This window comes from Biomphalaria glabrata, chromosome 15, assembly GCF_947242115.1.
Source record: "Biomphalaria glabrata chromosome 15, xgBioGlab47.1, whole genome shotgun sequence".
Classification (NCBI taxonomy): Eukaryota; Metazoa; Mollusca; class Gastropoda; family Planorbidae; genus Biomphalaria; species Biomphalaria glabrata.
Window position 1 is genome coordinate 28,024,530 of NC_074725.1, and position 23,463 is coordinate 28,047,992.

The 23,463-nt window shown below is 39.9% G+C and overlaps 2 protein-coding genes across 2 annotated transcripts in view; one reads left to right on the forward strand and one right to left on the reverse strand.

The window, feature by feature from the left end:
- The window catches only part of LOC106051369 (uncharacterized), a 117,742-nt gene extending 109,101 nt beyond the window's left edge, over positions 1–8,641 (reverse strand). The window contains exon 1 of the mRNA XM_056012495.1: positions 8,105–8,641. The gene's annotated coding sequence lies outside the window, so the exon portion shown is untranslated. The remainder of the gene's footprint in view (positions 1–8,104) is intronic.
- LOC106060275 (uncharacterized) overlaps positions 1–23,463 on the forward strand; it is a 295,644-nt gene that overhangs the window by 53,314 nt on the left and 218,867 nt on the right. The window lies entirely within an intron of this gene.

Here is a 23,463-nt window from a genome sequence, read left to right on the forward strand (position 1 = left end):
TTTTTTTTTGTGGAACATGATAATAAGCCAACATATTTGTTTATAAGAAAACGTCACTATGAAACCAATATGGTGACATTCTTGGTTTGAGCCGCGACTAAAAGATTGTTACGCCTAGAACTTGGAGAATGTATGAGAGCATTTACCTAAACAGAAAGACGACAATAAGTCGGTGGTAAAGCTCCAACGTTGTTCACATTCTAAGTAGAGAGATGAAGCCAGTTTCCGACAATATACTTCAAACTTGTCATTAATAAGTGTAAATACTAGATACATAAATAAATTATTGTTTTTTTTTTATAGCGCAACTTTTATGCTAAATAGCATGCTCAGAGCGCTATGATCCAATCTCATTTGTGGATTAGTGGGGGCAGGGGGTATCTGGGAGAAGCTTTTTTCCGTGCTGCCTTTAGGCGCTCAGTAAACACAACGCTGCTCGAGCCGGCACCTTCGACATAGAGGGGTGACGGAGGCCACGCTCGAACCCCATTCATAGGTAGTCAAGCCAAGCCAAGTTTGGGCGTACTTAGCTTCTCGACCACGAATCCCACGGGTTTCTTATACTTTCAAGTCAGTTTCATCTCTTTTTTTGTATCTTTTTGGTCATGTGGCCCGCGACACGAGTGTCGGATATTAAAATGGCCCGCTTGTCGAAATACGTTGGGCAACACTGGTCTATATTAAATCTAAAAGGCTTATCTGAATGTTTATCGGCTTTATGTTGGAAATCTACCTTCTTTTGTAGATGGCTTGTAAAGTTAATTTGATCTTGATTTTGCATTTAGTAAAGTTCGAATAAAATGCAAAGACGAATTTTTTTTCTAACAAAAAAATCTAAATTTTCACTTATTATCTTTATCCCTACCAAGACTGGGCCCCGCGCAATCCGTTTCGCATCATCCACTTGTCCTGGTCAACAGTTGTTCTTAGCAGGAGAGAGGCCGGGTCCATTCTTTTAGGTTGACTTTGGTCCATCTTCCTTCGTGCTTCCTGCACTGTACCTTGAACGATGACTTTTAAGTCATGTCTTACAATATGACCGAACCAGCTTTGAGGTTTATTGTATTGATTTCGAAAGGGGATTTTTTAGCCTTTACAAAAATCCCCAGATATAAATTCCGAAAATATCCTAAAAAATATTCACCTCCCGGAACCATTGTAACGCTTACATTCATCACCTTTTGTAAATCAAATTTCTAGATTCTAAAAGCTGGATGGTATAATATTTTGTTATAATCGCAGAGTCTAGCCAACGATCATAAAGTTTGCACAATTACTGAACATATTACAATGAATAGTGTAAATGATTATGAACTATATACAATTTCTCAATAACCTTGACTGTTGAACAGTTTAAAAAAAAATAAGGTAATTATGAACAGAACTTCAGGACCTCTCGGTGTCAACTGGTGAAGATTAGTTGTCCCGGGGTTTCATTGGGTGAAAAGTATCGCCAGACCAGGCATGTTTGTATTCATAATCTACATATTTAAATTCCTCATGAGCGCACTGCAATTCTGTCTGGCTTCGATTTTTGGTTTGATGACAACTTCTGGAAGCCGGTAGAGTTCTGCTTCTAAATGTTTCTCAGATAGTGATGAGGAGAAACGGCCAGACTACTAAAGTTCCTTTGGACATGTATACAATGGCGCCGAGCTCATGTATTATCCGCAACGTGATGTCCAGGAACATTGTCGATTAGCCCAGCTTTAAGTTTATAGTGTTGGACATAAAAACATCAGAACAATAGGACTTCAAGCTGATCTGTCAGCTGGTAAACGCACCAACAAAATCATTAACTAGGAACAATTTTGGGTCTTCGCTCTTTGTAATGAACATGAGAAACTGATCTTGTTTGGACCACTCGCTTATGCTCCTATATCTGTGACTATAACTTTATCATTGATGAACTCCAGCGGGTATATTACAATGAACAGTGTATTTGATCATGAACTATATATACAACTTCTCACTAACCTTGACTGCTGAACAGTATTATATGGTCTGGACGTGGATGCGTTAACCTGTTTGTCTTGTGTGTTAGTGTAAGTGAAAGTATATAATCTGAATAAACCACATATGATTTTAAAAAAATTTATTAAAGGAATAAAATAACGTGTTTTTGGCAATGTAATCTCTTCTTTAAAAATAAAAAGTAATTAAAACACATTCCATTTCGGTTGAAATATCGATGCACAATTATTTTTTCTTAATTATAGAACAAACAAAAATCAATATTCTTGATCTAGAACCAAGCAAGCATCAATACATATCCATCGCGTTAAATATCGAGTGGTCGATTTTTTTTTCAAATCAATGATTTTGTTCTAAAAGTTTCTAAAGCTTGTAAAATTAAAAAGCAAAGTTCCCCTTTCAGACCTTGCTATCTATAGGGCAGATGATGTTAAGGTCATCTGTTTCTTTGGCCAACGGTTAACGAGCAGGGTATGATGTAGCCAGCACAACGAGCAACCGTCTTTACTAACCCCAACTTATGTCACCCATTAGAGTTGGGTGGACTCAGAGCGCCATAAAAATCCCCAAACTCAAAATCCCAGTCTTCACCGAGATTCGAACCCAGGACCCCACTCCGCCGCCGCGCCCCTACGGACATTCATTATATAAATAAATATACGTTTCTCGTCCAAAAAAAAAAGCAAAATGTCAGACATGTCGTTTAAAAAAATATACATACCACACACACTTCAATATAAATATCCCTTGAATGTTACTGTGTATACCATAAGCCTTTTAACATTCATAACACATCCCTGTTAGTCTAAATATCATTATGGGCATTAAATGTAAATACTGCATGCTTTATAACATAAATATCCTGTAGTTTAAAATGCATTGCCAACTTTAAAGTGCATCCACACAGGTGGAGAAAGAACCTCCCTCCATTTTCGTTGGGAACTCTTCAAGAAATACGTAATGACGCACTGGGGGTCAGAGGCGTAGCAACAATGGCGCGAAGGGGCTGATTCTGCCCAGGCTAATGACTAACAGGGGTCAAGGGCCCATTAAAAGATAGTCGTTTATTATTAAGAAGATGTAGGTCTATATAAGCATTCATTCCTTCGTTTTTTGTTATTGAATAAAACTCTATCCAAGTGAAAAGACAGAGAGAAGCAGATCTTGCTTGGTGCTCTAACGGTTCAGACTAAGGGATAGGTGAAGTTGATATAAGCATTGTTTAAAAGAAAATATGATTGTATAAGGTGGTACACAGACCTACTGATACACATATATGTCGACTCGATACATTATGCCACACTTTTAACCTTTTATTTTCTTAGAGGTGGGGGGGAGGGACACAATCATATTCTTGAACCCAGGTCAGGAGGATCCCGCTACGCCACTGACTGTCTGGAAGCTGGACTTTATACACATGAGCTAGGTGGGCCTGAACACTGACCTGCTCGTTGTCACGTCGTACGTACCTGTGACGTGGCAACGAGCTATTGGTCTCCACTGCCCACAGGTTGCGACGTTGCATGTTAGTTTTCACGCCTTCTATGACGATTGGTCTCGGCTAGGCCCCACCTTCTTTTTTTTTTTTTTTTAACCAGCCTCCAGTGCCTATAATTTTAAACTCATTTCAAACTGGTCTCTTTCTTAAGCTATTAAAGAAAAAAAAGTCTTTCCGCGATCAACAACTTTGTTTCACAGAAACTCTAGGACCACCATAAAACCAAGGGACATAACGCTAGGCTCTATTGCAGTGTACGACTAACAAGAACGATCGTCTGCAAACTGTTTCCTTTGTTTGATTTATTGCCCACTTTCTACGACCCATATTAAGAGCTCAACACGTGTTCGCGGATGGAACCTGTACCATTGACACGGATGACATCTTTCCGTTAGACTTCAATATCCGGCACATGTATGTATATATTTTTCGAGCACTGATATTTTGTTTTCTTAAATGTAAATATATGTATCTTGCCGCTGGAGTCGATGTCGTGTATGCGTAACCTATAACATTTCCGTTCGCGTGATGAAAAGTAGGACTTTATTTTTAAGCGGATGTAGATCTAGATCTGTTTAGGTACATCACAGGTTTATGAATTGTTTAATTAGTTTATGGCTGTTGTTTTTTTCAAAGCTTTGCTGATTTGGGTTAGAGATTTTCTAGCACTATTTTTTTTTCTATGGCAGTGTTAATTAAGAACCAGTTGATCTAGCGCTTTGTTAATCATCTGAGTCATTTCCAGGGGCGAAAAAAATTTCATGGTCTTCCAGATAGGGCGGGAGGAGGGGGGGGGAGAAGAAAAGAGAAGAGATAGGAGGTAGGAAGGCAGAGAAAGAGAGAGGGAGAGAGACAGAAAGAAAAAAACAGGAGGTATTAAGAGAGAGAGAGGTGGGGGGCAGGAGGTAGGAAGAGAGGAATATCTAAACAGAGGTAGGGGGAAAGACAAAAAGGGGGCGGGAAAGACTATTGAATACTGAAATGTATACACAATACACAAATTTATTACTACCTTTTTTGTTTTCCTTTGCGATGGCCACAGCTGCTTATCAACCACGCGTGAACGTACCGTAAGAGGGGAAACTTAAAATTAGACTGATAAGAAAGATATTGAAAGGTAGATCTCTAGGCGGTCTAATTAGGAGCTACTGTACTAAGTCTTGACTGGGGTAACAAGTTACTTAGATTACCCGGTGGTAAACTGTCAGCTGATGTGTCTACCTATAATATCAATAAAACATTGTCACTGAGTTCGAAGATTAAAGGAACAGTGCAGTGTGTCTGCATATCTACATTCAACTTGCATTGAGGGAACAAATATAACAGTAACACCAGTAATTAATTAAATTTGTTTTCTGTAGCAGAAAGGAAGCTAAACCCTGTCATCTTGAGATAGATGACAGTAATTAGCGGTTATTTCCCTTAGATAACGTTTAAAAAAACGACTATTGTTTGTAATTTGCTTGTTATTATTTTTTTTTACTTACTTAACATGCTTACAACTTTTTACTATCCATTTTGACATACGTAGAAACATAATTTGGAGGCACGGGTGGCTGAGAGGTAAAGCGCTTGACTTCCGAACCGGGGATCCGGATTCGAATCCTTGTGAAGACTGGCACTAGTTGGGTAAAAGTAAAGGCGGTTGGTCGTTGTGCTGGCCACCTGACACCCTCGTTAACCGTAAGCCACAGAAACAGATAAATCATCTGCCCTATAGATCGCAAGGTCTGAAAGGGGAACTTTTTTTTTTACTAGAAGAATAATTTGCTATCGATGTCAAATGATTCCAACATTCAGCTCACTTTGTCACTACTGCTTTCACTATCCTTCAACCGTCCGCTTTAACCACCTCTGCTTCTCTCTTCCGCCGTACACACTCCTTTTCAACAATCATCTGCGACAGTCCTCCTAAAAGTTGAGAACCGCTGAACTGGTAGGATATAGTGGGGCATTGTTCTAGTCAACAACGCAAGAGGCACACTGAACTGTAGGCCTGACATTTAGACTTTACTATTAACTTTTTTTTTGTGTTGGGTCAGCCTTGTAATAGTTTAGCCTGAGTCACTAGAGGAAACAAGAGCAGGAACGAACATTATCAAAGCAGAGGCCGGTCTTTTCGTTTACATACTGTGGAAATGTATTCGCGCGCACACACACCCAATATGCAACAGCAATAATTTTTTTAAATTAGTGCCTTTTGTTTGTTTTCCTTTGGAATGTTCTTCTCTGCTCATCACCAACGTGTGAACGTACCGTAAGAGGGGAAAAATAAAATTAGTCTGATAAGAAAGATATTGAAAGGTAGATCTCTGGGCGGTCTAATTAGGAGCTACTGTACTAAGTCTTGACTGGGGTAACGGGTTACTTACGTAACCCGGAGGTAAACTGTCAGCTGTTGTGTCTACCTATAATACCAATAAAACATTGTCACTGAGTTCGAAGACTAAAAATGTTGTAAAATGTTTTACATGTTTCGGATGTTCCTTCAGAGTTGAAGATAGTTTACTTCCTAGTCCAAACCTCCCGCAGGACGACGGGGGATGGGAGCGGGCAGGATTTGAACCCTCGACCATCGATAAATCCGAACGACAGTCCAGCGCGCAAACCTCACGACCAGTGCAGTGTGTCTGCATATCTACATTCGTTTACAGGCTCATCGAGAACGGCGGAGTAGTGAGAAGGTGTGAAGTTGTCAATCAGTCAACTGTGGCACCCCAAAGACATTACCCCCCCCCCTTTACCACGAGATTACGGAACATAAGATCTTAGAGTACCGGTATACTTATTTGAAAAAAGTATTTTATATGCCCCATTCAACTCTTTGTTTTTGCTTCAGAAGTATTGTCCACTTAGGACTAGTCCACCAAATACCCCCATGACTAAAAAAAGCTGACCTATAACGATGTCCACTTAGGACTGGTCCACCAAATACCCCCATGACTAAAAAAAGCTGACCTATAACGCTGTCCACTTAGGACTGGTCCACCAAATACCCCCATGACTAAAAAAAGCTGACCTATAACGATGTCCACTTAGGACTAGTCCACCAAATACCCCCATGACTAAAAAAAGCTGACCTATAACGCTGTCCACTTAGGACTGGTCCACCAAATACCCCCATGACTAAAAAAAGCTGACCTTTAACGCTGTCCACTTAGGACTGGTCCACCAAATACCCTCATGATTGAAAACACTGACCTATAACGTCATGCTTGCTAAGCAGGCCCCACTTAATGTTAACACACGCATTATGCAAAAAATAAATAAAGTTGTTTTTTTTTTCTTTGGACAACAAAGCGACCGTACAATAAGATTAGCCACAAGGTGGCTGGTTAGCCGAAATCGATCCTGTAACTGCTTTGTTGAGGTGGGGGAACGCTATTCCTGTTACAATCCTTCCCCCCTCCCCTTTGTTGTCATATAATTAATAGAAGTTGTAAAGTAATAAAAACAAAAGCTAGTCTTAAGGAATTTCAATTGTAACGTACGTATCAGACAACAAGGACGGTGGATAACAAGCAAAGAAGACGGATACTCTGATAGTACCTACAGCCTAGATAACTAGGGGCGACAATGACGTTCCGCGCTGTCTTGTAGATGTACAGTTATTCCACCGAAGACTTTATTGAATCTTCTTATTATGTGGCAGTCTTATCACATTCGCATTCGATTACCTGGCAACAACCAGACAATGTGTTCAGGCATCGTCTTTTGACTCCCCCCCCCCACCCTCACTTCCCACTTAGACCTAAGTAAGACTTGCATTCCACTTTATTACCTACACTGTAAAGTGTTAAGACAGTGTGCCTCGCGATATATTACTTTGACAAGAGGGGAAGATGCCTGGCTGTTGTTGTACTGGACACCCACGCGTTGAGAAAGGCGGGGTAGCAAGGGAGGTTCGACCGTGGGGGAGGGTGGGGGGCGTGAAGTTGCGATAGGTCACTGAGTGGATGAAATGTGGACTCACCGGACTGATCAAGAAGCTCATACTTTTGCTGGATGCAGTCTAAAAAAAAAAGCGGGGTGGGAAGGAGTAGTAGTAGAAGTGTGAACTCTGTAGTTACAGCTCTTAAGTCAACATCGAGGCTTAGCTTGTAACTACCACAGCATAGACGTGTTGATTGTGCTATGTGAATAGGCGTATTTACTTTCCCCATTCACTGCTTCTGTGTAGCATTCCTCCATTCATAGATCACTACCCGGGGTAATTAGACTTACCCAGTTACGAACCAGTAGGGTAAGGTACTTTACGACATACCAATTCAGGAGAATAGGACGCTCCTGTATGTTGTGTTGTAACATGTCAAAGCGCTTTATCGAATTGTGTCAGATTCGAGTAAAGAGCCTACTAAAGACCCCAGAAGAAAAGAGTTACTTTAAGTTACACCAAATGGTAGATGTTTTGTAAAAAAAAAAATACAAAACAAAACAACCCCGAATCGAGTAAAGTTTGATTGGTAATTTGAATTCTGACTAAACGAACAACATAAGGAACCTACATCGGAGCCTGGCCAGAACTGAGCAGAGCCCCGAGACTAAACAGATTACTCTACGTGACGAGGTATTAAAGAAACTGTTCAGTGAGCAATTCACGGGCTATAAAAACAACTCGGTAGTTAGACTTACCTGTCGAGAATCCTCAGGTTCAGCTAATTACCGGCAGACATGCGAAGAATAACACTATTAAGTCCATAGAACCAAACGTTTGAATGTTGAAATCTTCACAAGTTTTTACGCTCACAATGCAAACAGTTGATAGGCTGAGCAGCGTATCTTAAAAAGTCTGTTAAATAATCGGACTGTTACACATTCGGTATAGATCGTGTTTCAACTAGGGAAAGACACACGATAGGTATGCAAGCCTTCGCTGAGATACAGTTGTGGTTATCGCCATGTTGGCGCGTCCTGTCCCGTCCACGCTGACTGGCTACCTAGTCGACATCCTCCATCAGCGGCTACCTCTCGCAGACGTCCCTCACTGTCCTCCCTCTTAGTGGACGCATCTTTGGCAGTTGGTGGTGTTGTTGCCGGGAGTAACAACCTGCATCTGTTGATGGAGTAACGTCCTCTCCTGTGTGAATCACTCGTTTCATTCACCGATACTTCCCTCGCCTGGCTCACTCTCTCTCTACACTTTCTCTCGCTTTCATTTTCTTCTCTCTCTCTCTCTCTCTCTCACTCACGCTTTTTTTTTTTACAATGCTGCTCATAAAGTTAGAGGAAGGGGAAAAAAAGGGGGGGGGGTGAGGCTGAAAGGGGCCGTGCTACACTAACAGCCTGTCGTCGTCCGATGACCGACTGGTAATAATAACAGCAGCACTTACCGAAGTAGCAGAGAGAGAGAGGGCGCAGGGAATCAATGGCGCTCCGACTGTTACGCTCCCATGCCTGTGTTCCTGGGTAGCTTCAAGTCTACAACTCCGGGAATGCTTTTCCACCTTCTATTTCTATGCTAAAAAAAACCCACCAAAAAAACAACCTGAAACGGAAGATATATTTACACATACATAACAACTCGCACGAATGTGTAGTCGATTTGTTTGTTTTTTTTTTAAACTGCTAGCACTAGACTGGTGTTCATTCATGAGCTTCAAAACGGTTGCACCTTTTTCACCAATGGCCTCGTCGCAATTTGTTTTGACTGGAATATTCGCAAGCACATTCGAAAGATAATATTATAAAAGAGACTTGTAATACAACCTTGCAAGTGCGTGGATTTTTTTTCATTGACAAGTGACTAATTGTGGATTGGAATTTATTTTCGTGATATTTATTTCCTGGCTGTGCCGCCTGAACGAGAATATACAATTGTCGTCTGCAGCTTTAATGTGTGTGTGTGTTTTTTTTTTTTCATTCATTGTTGGATATCTTGTGGAGCACCCCAGGAACTAAGGTACGGTATTATCGACACATAACTTCTGAATGTGACGACCTCTAGTCAACTAGATACACTAGCTCGGGGATTCTCAAACGGGATGTCCTCTTGGGATGGGGGGGGGGGAGGTAGAGAAAACATGTACTCAAAACATTTCAAGTTGGTCCGCGATACACCAATAACTGATTCGCGTTATCAGGTCTCCGGTACACCTCGATCTAGATTTAGTCAACTGCGGATGGCTTGTTTGCGATTTTAAAACTAATTATAAATGTCTACTTTTATGTAGTGAATATAGTTCGCAGACTTGCCTTAGTAAATGACTGCTTGCAAGATCTGGTCAACCTCAAGTTGTGAGTAAAATCTCGATTGGTTTTCATTTAAATTTAAAGAAAATCTCAATCTATGCCTTTCTCTATTAACACTTGCAAATTGATCAGTTCGAAGCATCCCAAACTTATATGTGTATTTGTCCTAGCAAACGGAGGATTGCTTTTATTTATAAGTGTCCCGGTTCTGAATAATATATTTGTCTATGTGATAAAATTAAACTTATCTAAATAATGTTATTCGATTTCAATACACCAGAGTCATGAAAAACAAGCAGTCCTGATAGCTTGGCCACATCCTGGTAAACAAAAAATAAGCTTTTTCAATAAAATTTCTTTCTCTATTATATAAGATAAGATAAGAAGACATTTTCATCATGGCGGAAAAAAATAAATATATAGGTCTATAGCTTTTAAAAAAAATGTGAATATTTTTTTTATAAAAGTTGAAACAAGGCGTTGTTTTGTATAGTAGTTATAAGAAGTAGAGCTGGGTCTTTTTTACAACCCTAACCTATGTAACATATAATTTAATTTTTAGATCTAGATCTAGTTACAATCTAGTAATTGAATATAAAAAATAAGAGTACTCTATAGTCTCACAATTTTTATTTTTCAATTTTTTGTGTGTGCATTTTTTAGATACATAATCTAGAAAGATCTAGGTAATCAATCAATTTAAATGTACATAAGATGATTAAAATCAACAGACATGAATTATTTCGATCTAGGATTTTAGAAACATTATCTCAATGGAAACTAGACTAGCAGGAAATGGCTTTGTTTCATATATTAACGTGAATATATAGTTCTGTGATTAATAGCCCATTCTGAAGAAAATCCGAGAAATGATTTTGCATTATTTCTAAACTTTGAAAACTAAAGATCATTACTTTTCTAAGACCGAAAAGACTGATTGGGGCGACTTCCCTTAGAGCTTCAAAAAGAGTTACGTACATAAGAATTCGTTTCCGGTTTCCAGTCTAGATCTAATATATAAGTCTATGACTTAATTTAGCATTATTGCAAATTGATGTTCTTATTGAGTTGGCAACACTGAGGATCAATTGAACATCCTTGACATTATTTAGTTGATCAGGAAAATCTCATCTAGACAGTTAGCCCTCTGTGCTAGATTCATTCTTGTGGTCAAGTCAAGTCTATTTGTCCTTAGTAGAGTTACAGTGACATTACCAGACCATGTACCTAGGTTTCCTTTTTTGATAAAAGAGTATCAAGACAGTGTGCACAAGTGTTATGTATTCTCAAGTAAACAATTACATAGAGCCCACAAGTCGTGCGCAAGTGTATGTATTCTCAAGTAAACAATACATAGAGCCCACAAGTCGTGCGCAAGTGTATGTATTCTCAAGTAAACAATACATAGAGCCCACAAGTCGTGCGCAAGTGTATGTATTCTCAAGTAAACAATACATAGAGCCCACAAGTCGTGCGCAAGTGTATGTATTCTCAAGTAAACAATTACATAGAGCCCACAAGTCGTGCCCAAGTGTATGTATTCTCAAGTAAACAATTACATAGAGCCCACAAGTCGTGCGCAAGTGTATGTATTCTCAAGTAAACAATACATAGAGCCCACAAGTCGTGCGCAAGTGTATGTATTCTCAAGTAAACAATACATAGAGCCCACAAGTCGTGCCCAAGTGTATGTATTCTCAAGTAAACAATACATAGAGCCCACAAGTCGTGCCCAAGTGTATCTATTCTCAAGTAAACAATACATAGAGCCCACAAGTCGTACACAAGTGTATGCATTCTCAAGTAAACAATTACATAGAGCCCACAAGTCGTGCCCAAGTGTATGTATTCTCAAGTAAACAATTACATAGAGTCCACAAGTCGTGCTCAAGTGTATGCATTCTCAAGTAAACAATTACATAGAGCCCACAAGTCGGCTACGCTGCTGTTTTCCATTACCCTTCCCCAATAACACGGCTGTTTCACAAACGCAAATGCTGAGTGGCAATAACAACATAAAAAATAAATACGCTTGGCTAGCAGATCAAGGGGGCTGAGTTCGAATCCCGACTCCTGTTGAGTTATCTGTGCGCTTACAGGCAGCAGGGGAACCTCCTGAGAAGGCCCCCCTACAATCCATCTACAAAGAGCACGATAGGCGCCTGAGAGTTTAGCTGTACTACGACGATTCACTAACTCGGGGCCGCCCCTAGGTCCACATTAGGGCCCGAGTTTGTCGACACTCTCTTTTAGTAGGTTCTAAACAACAAGACTGGACAGCTAATAATCATAATTTAATTTATGGAACGCTGTTAACAAACAAAATGTCGGCCCCAAGGCGCTGTGATAACATTACAAACACAAACACAACGAGAGCTGAAAAGAAAAACCAATCTAAAAAAAAAAGTTTGTAAACAGATTGTCAATATGCCAATATTGTCTTCATGCGAACTAGAACTGCATAGATCTCTCTATCTCGCGTATTTTTTGTTTGTTTTAAATGTGAAATACACCAAGATTGAAAGTAAGGTGGGTGAGGTGCAAGGAGGGAGTTGTTGGGTGCCACTCCGAGTGTTTGAGAATCACCGAGCTAGTACAATGGCTTATTGAAACTCAGGACCCCCCCCCTCCCCCCGTCCCTGCGATCTCTGTAGGTCAAAGTCTGGCGGTAGTTGGACAAGCATGAGACGCTAATGTGTTTTTTAACCGAACCAACATGGAGAGGTCTTTTGAAACACAAAGCCTGTACCAAGTGAAGAAATGATAGTACCACATTTTGTATGGGATTAAAAAAAAAAAAGGGAAGGGAGCGGTACAATTTGAGACAAGGGTTTGGGATCAAATCTCTTTTTTTTTTAAATTCTTTTTAAAGTATTTTTGTTTCTGAACTTTGTCTCCTTTTGTCATTCAACGTTGTAGGACTAAAAGTATCAGTCGGTGTGTGTGTGTGTGTGTGAGGGGTGTGTATGTGAGGTGTGTGTGTGTGTGAGGCGCGCGTGTGTGTAGACCTCTTGTAAATATAAATAAAACAAAATAAGCTATCATATTCATGCAGACTTTGAGCAAATAAACAACAATAACGGACTGGTACTCATACCTGAGTGAGTCATCCACAATACATTGACCACACAAATTAGCATATTCCATTTTGAATCCAATCACCTCCCCACGTCCCTTTCCACACAAAAGTATTTTTCTAATGGGGAGACAGAGGGGAAGGGGAAGCTTGGATATCGAGGAATGCTGCATTAGAATAATAGAATAATTATGCACAGCGAATCCTTAATTCTGTTACAGTTACAACGCCTGGGGAGAATGGGGAGTGGGGGGCACCACGGGGTACAATTGGGGGGAGGGGGCAAATTTAACTACGCAGGTTATTAGCTCACACACACGCGCGCGCACATTTCCCAGTCCAGTCCACACCACTTTATGCAAACAGTGGCTGAAACAGACTTTATGAAAAGAGGAACTCTTATCGCATAGAAAAAGAAACGCATTCATCCACATCCCTTCCTCCCTCCGTCAATCCATGTTTCATCTTCTAGACCCCGACCTCCCAGCCCCCCTCCAACACACAGACAAATAAAAACACTTATTCCATTCAAATATTTTTCTTGAGAATTTGAACATAGCACCATTACATAACAAGTGACTGATTTATGGTAACAGCTTTCTAGCCCTTCTCAATAGTAACAATAGTATCAACTTGTATCAAGTCTGGATATCTACTAGGGTTATCAAGTCTGGATATCTACTAACTGTTATCAAGTCTGGATATCTACTAACTGTTATCAAGTCTGGAAATCCAATAACTGTTATCAAGTCTGGATATCTACTAACTGTTATCAAGTCTGGATATCTACTAACTGTTATCATGTCTGGATATCTACTAACTGTTATCATGTCTGGATATCTACTAACTGTTATCAAGTCTGGATATCTATTAACTGTTATCAAGTCTGGATATCTACTAACTGTTATCAAGTCTGGATAACTTCTAACTGTTATCAAGTCTGGATATCTACTGTTATCAAGTCTGGATATCTACTAACTGTTATCAAGTCTGGATATCTACTAACGTTTAAAAGTATTCACTCTCCAAAACGCAATTGTTTTGAATTCAATTCAAATATCCCAAATCAAGGTGTTTGATCGAGACCAATCATTATAGAAGGCCTGGACACTGAGCTGCAACGTCACAACCTGTGGTCAGTTTAGGCCAATGGCTTGTTGCCACGTCCAAGTTGTATAACAGATGGTCTCGCTTTGGTGTGGTGGCAGTGGGCTACCAATGTTATCTTCCCTTCTCAACAAACTTAAACTTTAACGAATGGTCTCCCTTGAACTGTTTTTTGTTTTAAACGTACTGACGAGTAGCCAGTGGAATTACCAGTGGTCTTTCCCTCTGTTTCTTTGTGAGGTCTCCTTCATGTTTCGTTGTTGTTGCTATTGGTTTTCACAAGGTTTTTTTTTCTTTCCTGGTTCTGTTCGTTGTAGGAAAGAAGTTTTGAGTATCCACTCCGGTCGTCTCTTCCACTCTTGGCTTAGCTGTCATTGTCTGCACGCCCATAGGGATTCCACAGACATGTTTCTTTTGAAGGAAAACATCAGTCAATCTATCTATCTATCTATCTATCTATCTATCTATCTATCTATCTATCTATCTATCTATCTATCTATCTATCTATCTATCTATCTGTCTGTCTGTCTGTCTGTCTGTCTGTCTGTCTGTCTAATCTAATCTAATCAATCTCTCTATCTCTCTATCTAATCTATCTAATCTCTCTCTCTCTCTCTCTCTCTCTCTCTCTCTCTCTCTCTCTCTCTCTCTCTCTCTCTATCTATCTATCTATCTATCTATCTATCTATCTATCTATCTATCTATCTATCTATCTATCTATCTATCTATCTATCTATCTATCTATTTCTGAGTCTGTCTATGCATACATATATATATATTATAAAGTAGAATGTGAGGCGTATTTATGTATGTATGTATTTATATAATCTGAATGCCTATTTGTCTGTCTGCTCTTTCATTCATCCTGTCTGTCTGTGCTTTCGTGCGTTTATGTGGTCACAATTCAGAGTGTATTTTCTTTGTCAACGGTGTGGGAAAAAAAAAAGTAAGTTGAAAACATTCTGTAGGGCATCCAAGTTTTTTTTTGTTTTGTTTTGTACTGTTTTTGTTTTTCAGAGAAACAAAGAACACGGGCTGGTTTTGTTCATAGAAATTGCCCTGCGATCGTCGTTGTAATCATCCCGCTAGAAACACGCGCCCTTAACCCCCATGATGCTTCCGTCTTGTCTCCGTTACACCTGAATACACTCAGGCGCCCGCAGTCAATAGGCTCTCACCCCCCCCCCCCCCCACCATTATCTCGCCCCTAACACACCCCAGCCCTCGTATACTATGACTTAACACCACCTGACTAACAGTGTGAGTACAGGTCAAACAGTGTCTGGTCTTGTCACTGCAACACCCTCACGCTCTATTTCACACACACACACACACACGCTCACACCAGGAGTGTGACACATTAAAACACACTCACCCGAAAAAGGAAAGGCTTGAAGGTGCTATGATACTTTTTGTCCCGACTAGGTGCAAAACTTAACGGTTCAGCGAGAGGTAGAAAGGAGTCAGTGACAGGTTCTAGGATGTAGTGGTTTGAAGAGAACAGTCTATCGTTCCTTTGTTTTTTAGCGGCCCCCGAAAGGGGAAAAGGCGCTATTAGTTTTGTGTGGCCTGTCTTTCCGTCTGTCCGTCCGTCCGTCCCGTTTAAGTCTCGTAAACTAGAAAAGATAGTGAAAATCCGACATCGTAATATTTTAGACCATTCAAAGTTCTGATGCAACGGCTACTTTTTTTCTTTTCTGACAGCGAAAAATATAATTTTTTAAATCACTTATGCAAGCAGTTTTTTCATAAAAATACACCATTTTTACAACTATTCACTATTAATAGTAACAAACACGAGAGGCTCTTTAGTAAGGGAGAGAACTGTTTGCATTAATTTTAACACATTTATGCAAATGGTTATAGACATTTTACATTTGCATTGCTACGTTATGTAAGTTCTGTCCTACTAACTACTACATTTACCCAAAAATAATTCTACTTTTTTTTAGAAAATAAAATGATTCTACATAATTTTTAAAAATTCATCAACATCTTATTTTAAGTCGACTCTACCGGCCAGTTCAAAAACGGGGGTGTTACAAAATGTCCCAGAATGTTTTGAAAATTTGATCCCGTCACTGGACAATCAATAAGCAGGTTTTCCTATTATCGCGTGAACTGGAGTGCTGCAGTACAGCCATCAAACACTTAACTAAAGGAATTATTTTTTTTTACGGAAATTTTTTTTTTCTTTTTTTTTTGAGGATTTTAATAAGAGATTGATCCTTTACAAAACAATTAGATCAATTCGATATTCATTATAAGACATCAGTTAGGCCAGGTTCGCATTGAACTTCACATTCACTTTCACCTATCCTTTGGTCTGCTGGACCGCTGGGGCACCACACAAGATCTGTCAACCTTCTTTCTCCATTCTTCTCTGTCATTTGTCTTTGATAGAGTTTAATTATGATGTTCTTTCTGAAAATATTGATACCTGCCTTTTTATCTGGCTAGGTGGACAACTTCGGGGGCCAATTTTGAGTTTCCACACAAACTGTCTTTGTAACCTTGTTATTCTTTGTTACTATCTTTTGTTCGCATTTGTTTTTTTTTTTTTGTCATCTTTGTTCGTTTTGTTTTCTTGTCATCTTTGTTTGTTTTGTTTTCTTGTCAACTTTGTTCGTTTTTTTGTCATCTTTGTTCGTTTTGTTTTCTTGTCATCTTTGTTCGTTTTCTTGTCATCTTTGTTCGTTTTATTTTCTTGTCAACTTTGTTCGTTTTCTTGTCATCTTTGTTCGTTTTGTTTTCTTGTCATCTTTGTTCGTTTTTTTTGTCATCTTTGTTCGTTTTGTTTTCTTGTCATCTTTGTTCGTTTTATTTTCTTGTTGTCATCTTTGTTCGTTTGTTTGTGTTTCCACATTAAGCTAATTACTCTATATAGATGTCTGTTATGTCCCGGGTTCCTACCCTAATAGTTCTTGGATTTTCGATGTTTCCATAAACGAAATGAGCTCATCGACTGCGCTGGGGAAACATTAATCATGCAGTATGCACACGTAGACGTCACGTCTGCTCCTTTTGGGCGGGTCTTCTCGAGACTAATCGTCATAGTAGTCCTGGACACTGACCTTTGACGTAGAAACCTGTGGTCGTTGGAGACCAATAGCTCGTGGCCACGTCACGGGTCGTGACGTCAGATCTGTGGCAACGAGCTTTTGATCTAAACTGCCCACAGGTCGCGACTTTGCAGGTCAGTGTTTGGCCTTCTGTAACGATTGGTATCTGCTCTTCTTGACTGCTAATTCTTGAATGACCCAAAATATCGTTCTCCATTTGATTCGTACTTCCGGTCATCTGATAACTTATGTTTACAGGTCTATGTTTTCACGCTCTAGACTCTAGACCCAACAAGTTCACATGAAATAGTATAAAGTACGCTAGTAAGTAAAGTTCCCCTTTCAGACCTTGTGGTCTATAGGGCAGATGATGTAAAAGGTTTCTGTGGCCTACGGTTAACAAGGGTGTCATGTGGCCAGCACAAAGACCAACCGCCTTTACTTTTCCCTAACTAATGTCACCCATTAGAGCTGGGTGGACTCAAAGGCGCCCGAAGATCCCGAAATTAAAAATCCCAGTCTTCACCAGGATTCGAACCCCGGCCCCCGGTTCGGAAGCCAAGCGCTTTACCGCTCAGCCGCCGCGCCTCCATAAAGTACGCTAAGGCTACTATTTTATCTGTGACTTATATCCTATTTAATCAGACTCTAGTCTTTCAAAAGATCCAAATAATTGAACTCCAATGCTATATAACTTTAATCGGACCAGCATCTAGATCTAGAAGATGCATCTTTCATTTTGGTCATCTTCCAATGATAACACTAAGAATGTATAAACTAGACAAACACACGGCATAGAAGAGCTCTTCAGTTAACGACGCAGTTAGTTGTTGTTCCAAATTTAGACACACGACCAGAACATTAAAAAGCGAGGGCTATACAATTATTCACAAAGCACAACACCATAACTCAAAATTCTTTTTAAAAATATAAAGGAAAAAAAAAATACACATGCCGTATTGCAAGTGATAACGCATAATATCTGATCATTTTTATTTTTAGTGATATTTAGTTTATAATAGCCTGCCCGCTAGCCAAGAAAAGTATCGAAGTTAAAGTCTGATGCATGACTTAAGTGTCAAAAGGCCATTCTAATATAAAATAGCTCTTGGTATCTTGTATGCCACTGTTGTAGGTTAATATATTTGGGTCTTAACCTGAAAATGTTTGTTTGTTGTAAAATGTGTTACATGTTTCGGATGTTCTTTCAGAGTTGAAGATAGTTTACTTCCTAGTCCAAACCCCCCGCAGGTCGACGGGGGATGGGAGCGGGCAGGGTTTGAACCTGGGACCATCGATAAATCCAATCGACAATCCAGCGCGCAAACCGCACGACCAGGCAGCCATGAAAATGATGGAATACACGTGTACGGGCCACTTACAGATGTATGGTTTCTGTACAAAGATAGGATATTGTTAGAACCCTACTCCCGCGCCGACACTGATGGTGCCCACCAGCACACCGTTCAACACGAGGAATAGACGACATATTGATTCAAGAGGAAGGACTGTTTTAGATCCGGCTGAAGTGATCTGCAAGTTAGAAGGAGGACTGTTTTAAATCCGGCTGAAGTGATCTGTAAGTTAGAAGGAGGACTGTTTTAGATCCGGCTGAAGTGATCTGCAAGTTAGAAGGAGGACTGTTTTAAATCCGGCTGAAGTGATCTGTAAGTTAGAAGGAGGACTGTTTTAGATCCGGCTGAAGTGATCTGCAAGTTAGAAGGAGGACTGTTTTAGATCCGGCTGAAGTGATCTGCAAGTTAGAAGGAGGACTGTTTTAGATCCCATTGAAGTGATCTGCAGGTTATGGGAGTCTGAGCTGTCTGGGACCAATAGCCTACCTTCGTGCTACCAGTGAACTGTATGGAGGACCTGGAGCGACACTGTGAAGAGTGTCGGTGGTCTGTACTAATATTTAGGTAGAAGAGGACTTGTAGAACCTGAGATAAGACTCCCTGTGACTTGATAGCTAAAGTCCACATTTCATTGTGTATTTCATAGCTGCAAATAAACACGTCGTTTATTGTTACATCCTTTCGTTGAGTGCTTGCCTTAGATTCACTTTAATATTAACTTCGAAGGCTTTAATCTATCAACTATGTTATTTTTAACTATCTAGAGTTCTAGACCCTACTCTAAATTGCGTCATGTTTAATGTCGCGTTCACAGCCCCGTCCTTCTTGGTGCGCTAAACTGCTTCTAAAGCATAACATTATTAGTGATTTCAACAGGTTTTGTGATTGATCGTCTGGCTTCGATCTCTTTCTACCAGTTCGAGTGATGCTAGTTTCAGGACACGTATTTTCACATTGCACTTCTCCGCGGCAGGAAAGATGGCGGCGATAATGATAATATCCATGCCAACAGATTAAATTGACAGAAGTGGCAACATGGGAACGCATTTGAGCCAGATTTCTTCTGTTTGTTTGAGCATGCAATCTCCTGCAACCCGGCAGGCCACTTCGCATCTACTCTACATCAGGTGAAATAAATGAGCATAGAATTAGTTTAGTCAAGATACTAATCTTCATTCGACGTGGTGTTATTAATCACAGTTTATCTTGACCTTCGTGCTGTAGGAGGGGGGTGGGAAAGAGGAACCGGAAATACAAGCATAAAGAGCAGAGAGATTTTAAAAAATAGATATCGGAGATTTTCATCATAATCTCCTCTTTGTGTACATTTGGATTTTTTTAAAAATAGGTCAACTTTCATGCAGCAGTAAAAAGAAAAAAAAGAAGGAAAGCGATGTTGAGAATAGTAGTGGCGATGTAAGGAACCTAAAGAAAACCGTACGAAAAATTGGTGAGAAGAAGATAAAGAGATTCTGAAATACACAAAGCAAATACCAGTGGCTACATTAAAGATCATTGTCGTCATTTAGGAGTAGCAGTTGAGTTCTGACTTATTGCTGATTCTTAGTTGTCAATAAGTTTGTTTTACTGTCTGAGAACTCTTGGTACTTTCACTATTTTAATATACATTTGTGCTACAAACTAAAGAGTTTAGACAGAGCGAGCTGATATAAGCTTTGTTAAAAGAACATAGCTACGAAGCAGCAATGCCACTGAATACTGCTGATGAAAGACAAAATCTATGGGGGGTTTTCATACATGGATGATAACTCTAAATAGCTAGCTGTTTCGGTGTATCTGGTGTACAGAATAAAGGTAGCGGTGATAATCTTTTACTTTTTAAAAGGCTAGGGAAAAGGAAAGGCGGTTGGTCGTTGTGCTGGTAACGTGAAACCCTGGCCACAGAAACAAGATTACCTTTACATCATCTGTCTTATAGATCGCTAGATCTGAAAAGGGAACTTTACTAAGGTGTTCATGTATTGTGTCCATGTAGAGTGTCCATGTAGAGTGTCCACGTAGAGTGTCCACGTAGAGTGTCCAATATGCTTCACATAATATTGAACCTTCATTTAATTATCTTCTTCCATTTCTTGAAAGCAATGTCCTAGTGCTCATAAAGTTTTGAAGTATTAAAGGTTTATAACGGCTGCCTGGTCGTGTGATATGCGCTCTGAACTGTTATTCGAAGGTCTAAAAGGTCCCGGGTTTAAGCCCTGCCAGCTGTCACTCCCGTCGTCCTGCAGAAGGTTTGAGCTAAGATGTAATGACCTTCAGAATCGGAAGTAACATCCGAAACATGTAAAGCATTTCACAAAAAAACAATGAGGCAATCGTAGTGATTTATATTCAAACAATTTAGTCGTCAAAAACCTTTGTGAACCTTTATGACGCCGAAAAACCCAGAGGGTAAATACGTAATGAATGTCGCTAAGTTAAATATCTACCCCAGAAACTAAATCAGACCTCTCTCTAAATCGCCTAAACAGTCATAAAAGTTGTGAGTCATAAAGTTTTGTAGTCGTAAGGATTTGCAGTCATAAAGGTTTTCAGTCAAAAAAAGTTTTCAAATATAAAGGTTTTGAGTCATGAAGGTTTTCAATCACAAAGGTTTTTGCAGTCGTAAAGGTTTGAAATCATAAGGATTTGCAGTTATAAAGGTTTGCAGTCATAAAGGTTTTCAGTCATAATTGTTTTCAGTCAAAAGCTTGCAGTCTAAACGGCTTTCAGTCATAAAGGTTTGTAGTCGTAAGGATTCGTAGTCATAAATGTTTTCAGGTATAAAGGTTTGTAGTCGTAAAAGTTTAAAGTCGTAATCTCTTTCAAACTTTGACATTTACACTCATTTGATTCCTCTGTTGAGTTATGTTTTATTCTAGGCTGAAACAAAGTTTTGGCTTAATGACCTTCTCTCTTTCCGTTGTTCGCAGACGACCAAGCACGCATTCCCCTGTCATTAAAGATTAACTTGCATTCCCGCAATTCAATTAAAGAAGCTGTTTAAAGGATATTCTTTCGGGTGCAACTTGCTCAAACTTCACCGCCAATAGCGAATCGTCCAAACAAACTGGTAAAAAAAAAAAAGCGAAACCTGGAAACGAGAAGGGAAACAAAAAAATGACAATAATGAATATTTAACGCAGCCACAAACTCGGCGTGATCCCCCAAGATGGCGTCAGAAATAATTTAAAACATTATTACCTTGAAGGAAATGCATCGAGTTGTTCTGGGGGAGTTGCGCGCGCGTGTGTGTAGGTAACGCCTCCGTTTTAAAAGCGGAAGTGGAAAGATGCGCCATACTTGATGTCCAAGCCTGTCTCGTTGAGCTGAAGAGCTTCTCCTTATAAAATGTCTAAATTCAAGCTGTTGTGAGGTAACGACGAATTAAGGCGGAGCTGTGGGTGTTGGGGAGGGGGGCGGGCGGCGGGTGGTAGGGCGGACTGGATGTGACGCAGCTGTTAAATTACTGGGGGGATGATTTGTTGTTAGCATGTGGCTTTATTTTGCGCTGCGGAGGAGGACTTGTTGCAGCGATGAAGTAAACGCTTTAAACTAGGTGTTTTGTTACCTGAGTCTCAGTTGACACTCAAATGTAAGGGTTTTAAAAGCCGAGCACTAAAATAGAAGGATTAACAAAAATAGCTGTGAAATGTTAAGTGTTTAATGTAAAGTGTCCCTTTCAAACCTTCCAATATACAAGGGAGAAAGATTGACGAGGGTGTCATGTGGCCAGCACCAGGGCCTGGTCTTAGGCCACTGCAACCTATGCGGCCGCAGTGTGCCCCGCACTTTCATAGGCCCCGCGCAAAATTTTAGGTGTAAATTATTTAATTAAACCATTTTAACGTCTTATTAACGGGTTCCTGGAATTCTCCTGAAATTGCAAAATAAACGAAAAAGTTACGAACATCGCCTGTAATTATTAAAAACTTCTGAAAACTCATCAAAATCTGCTTAAAAACAGACAAAATTGCCATTTCGGGGTAGCATTCAGTATGGAAAACGCCGATCCTACTCGTGATTAAAAAAAAAAGTGGCATTGTCAGCTTTCATTTAATAAAAATGTAATAATAAGCCGAATTTCAACCAAAACAAGAAGTTCAAATACTTAACTTACTTTAATAGTCGCTGGCATACAAATATAGATCTCAATCTATCTCGACCTCTTAAAACAACAACCAAAAGCGATATTTTGCTAGTCGATAGTAAATCTGAAAGGCTGATCTGAATTTTTATAGGCTTTTTGTTGGGAAACTACTATTTCCTGTAGATGGCTCGTAAAGTTAATTTTTGTACTTAGCAAAGTATCAATAAAATGCAAAGACGAATTTATTTTCTAATGCAAAAGCTTAATTTTCACTTATTATTCTTATCCCGCCCAGACTGGGCCCCGCAGCAATCCGTTTCGCATAGGGCCTCACAATCTATAGGACCGGCCCTGGCCAGCACAACTAATGCCATGCACATATTAAAGTTTTATCCCGAGGTTAGAATAGGACAGTAGAACGTGGAAGTATAAAGTAAAGTTTAATTGTGTGGGAATGTATTAGACATTCAAAGACCGCATCACAGACGAAGAGATTAGAGACATGGTTACTACAGCGACTGGACCCCCCCCCCCCCCCCCCCCCAAAAATAAACCTGCTAACTATTGTTTAAAAAAAAAAACGCCAACTGCTAACTAGTGTTTAAAAAAACAAAACGCAAACTAAAACTCTATGGCCATATTACAAGGTCTTCGGGGGGGCTCGCAAAGAGCTTCCTCCGGGGAACAGTATCAGAAGTTGAAGATAATTTACTTCCTAGTCCAAACCTCCCGTAGGACAACAGGGGATGGCAGCCAGGAGGGTTTGAACCCCGGACCTTGAAGACGATCGATTGACAGTCCAGAGCTCATGCCTCACGACTGGGCAGCCATCTAGTCTGTGGGTCATCTTCACTTCTGCATTTGCCGCTTGGTTGCTCACAAAAAAAAAATCTATTGATTGGTAGAGAACTTTTTTTTTAAAGCTGCAGACGAATTTTATTTAAAAAAAAAACAACTGCTCGAATTAGCCAGAGCGTGATCAGATTTAAGCCCAAGTCGATGATATCGGCGGTTCATAGCGCTAACCACTTGACCAGCCATCCGTCCTATATAGCCTGTTATTTCACTGACCACGCGATGATCTCATAGTTTATTGACCACTGGTCATTCCTGAA